Raw genomic sequence first — 2,772 nt, forward strand, 5'->3', positions numbered from 1 at the left:
TCTTTTTACATCCATACGCCATGCAACGGGTTTTTGGACTTTCTTTCAACTTGACTCAATGAGATGGGCCTCATTGGCCCAATGAGGGATTCGAAGGGAAGGAGAGTCCATTTGGACTCCAAGATGGGTTCATGCAAGGCAAGAAAGTCATGAATGCTAATATGTGATCAACTAAGAAAGAAAAAAGAAAGGGGGGATTAAAGAAAAACACAAACATCAAATCAAGAAAATAAAGAAATGAGATACATAACGTATGACTACCTGAAGGAAAGAAATCACAGAGCAAACTAACTCAATACTCAGTCACAGCAAAGCCAAAAGGCTAATAAGAAAGAGTGAGAGTACGTTTATATAGTCAAACAACATGCTAAACAAATTAGGTCTTGATGCAGACTTTATTTGCACTCAAGTGTGAATAACCCATTCAATACCCAAGAGCGTAGAAATCAGTTTGACAAAATTATGGTACACAAAGTGAACTCTAAACAAAAACTCTAAATCTTCCCTATAGATACACTCAAAGTCCTATTCAATTAGTTGGAAACTCAGAAAATATAGTCACAGAAAGGTAATTAAAGAAAATTAGCTCAAGCATGGGGTAGAAAAGTTTTCCCTTGCATCAGTTGCACTACGATCTACTTATTTTCCCTTCATAACAATTAGAGAGTTGAGGAACTTTAGCTAATACTATCAATCCACCACAATAATTAACATTAAACCCATCACCAAAACACTATATAAAACACAGAGAATAAAACACAGAGAATCCATACACATAACGAAAAATCATTTCCCTTGATGATCATGATCATCTTTTCCCCCTAGATGAAATTGCAACCCAAATTCAAATATTTAAACTTTGAATGAAGCACAAAAGGATGTTCATAAACAATATCATTTCTAGGTCAAGACCATATTCCATTAGACAAAACCGACTTGACTCAAATTCAACATCAAAGCGACCCCATCCATTCCTTTTTATGATAAAACAATTACATTTTCCTCGGTGATCAAGCAAATGGAACATCGACTTAGCACAAACTCAACAAAGAAATGAAAGGTTCAAATTTTTACAATCCCACAATGAAGGGAACACTGAGATCATGTAAACAATATTCAGCAGCCTGAAACTTCTAAAAATAGAACCGAAACATGAAACCTTAACCATGAAATCGGGTAAACAAGATTTCCCGTATCCTGAGACTAGGAAACAAATTCAAAGCATGAACTTTAAATAGGATCGGCTATAACAGGACACCATTAGCCCTAAACTATTATAGACATTAAACTTTTACGTAATATCAACTATAACAAGACACTGTCAGCTAGCCAATGAAGTGAAAATCAAAACAGGAATCCCAAAGTGAATTGGTGGATTAAACCCAAGATCAATGCCAATGCACAACAGCAAATCGAAAGATAATTAACAATGTTAAAATAAAATGACAGCTTACGAAATCGAGATGAGCGTATGAGACTTAAGCAACAAGCTTTAACCACTAAGCCAGCAGTTTGACATCACACATAATCACACGACAAGAAATACTTTCAGAAAAACATACTCTAGGGTCTTAAAGACCTCTGTAACAGACAACCTCGCATGCCATATCATTTAGATTCAGAACTACAGAAGGTTGAGATGAAGTAGAAGAAATTGAAAACTAACAGGATGAGCTATTACCTATTTCGATGCAGCAAATGGGACGGCGAGCTAAGGTCAAGATATGTAGCCATCAGAAAATGACGTCTTCATCACCTCACACCCATAATCAATCAACGAACCCTCGAGGCTTTCGATTAAACAGTCAACTTTCAAAGAAGCAAGAGCGAGATAACCTTACTAAAGAAAATGATGCTCTAAAAGTTTTCTTCTCCTTTATTTCTTTCCAGAATTTTCAACCTAAATTTCCCCTAGAAAATCTTTTTATTTTTGAACCAAAATCGACCAAAACCCAATTTTCGAACCCGAGAGCCTCAAAAATTTTTCGAACAAGACTTTCGAACCCCCCAAACAGAAAATCCAAAGACCTCTAAAATTTCAACTTTGAAGGAAAAAGAGAGGAGAGAAAAAAAATCCCCAAAGTTTTGAACCCTAATTTCAACTCTCGAATCTCCAACCCCTGAAATAATGACCCCTTCCCCTCTTAAATAAAAAACTGAATTGGGGTATTTTTTTTTTGGATTTGAAAGAAGGATCTCTTGAATTTGAAATCCCAAAATTTTCCCCACAACCCCATTTTCGTCTTCAATTCGTACCCCTTTTTGGGGGTTTTCAGCTAAATTGCAACGGGGGGACCAATTAAAAAAGGGCAAAATAAATTTTTCCCCAAAACCAATGGAAATCAGCCAAATATGTACCAGATCGTACGAGTTGTCCCGAAATTAGCGGAGTTAGCTGTGGTGGGACGACACCTAGCTTATTTCTAGAAGGTTCGAGGGTTTTCTTCGCGTGAACCCGTGTGAAACGTGTGAAGAAGGCTACAAATGGGTTGATTTGGTTGAAATCGGGTTGAAGATGGGTCGGTGGGTTTTCAGGTGAGGTGTTAGAACGGGTCGGAGCTTGGTTGTTGTTGCAATGTTGAGCGATTTGGGGATCTGTTTCTTGCTCTTGTTTAAGGGTTGTTGTTTGAGGGAGATGGAAAATAATAGTGGGCCGGGTTAGGTTGTGTTGGGCCTGGTGGGGTGAGATGTAGGGTTAATTAAGCTGAAAGGAAAATTGGATGGTATTGTTAAGAATTTGGGGGTTATTTAAAATATAACCCCCAATTAAGA

The 2,772-nt window shown here is 37.3% G+C and overlaps 1 long non-coding RNA gene across 1 annotated transcript; it reads right to left on the reverse strand.

The window, feature by feature from the left end:
• Window positions 1-39: 39 nt before the first annotated feature.
• LOC124890637 lies at window positions 40-2,701 on the reverse strand. Its single transcript, XR_007049254.1, has 2 exons — window positions 1,682-2,701; window positions 40-171 (listed from the first exon to the last, which is right to left on the reverse strand). It is a non-coding gene; the product is annotated as an uncharacterized LOC124890637 (long non-coding RNA).
• Window positions 2,702-2,772: the final 71 nt, after the last annotated feature.

The sequence above is a fragment of the Capsicum annuum genome, unplaced genomic scaffold (genome assembly GCF_002878395.1).
Source record: "Capsicum annuum cultivar UCD-10X-F1 unplaced genomic scaffold, UCD10Xv1.1 ctg21279, whole genome shotgun sequence".
NCBI lineage: Eukaryota > Viridiplantae > Streptophyta > Magnoliopsida > Solanales > Solanaceae > Capsicum > Capsicum annuum.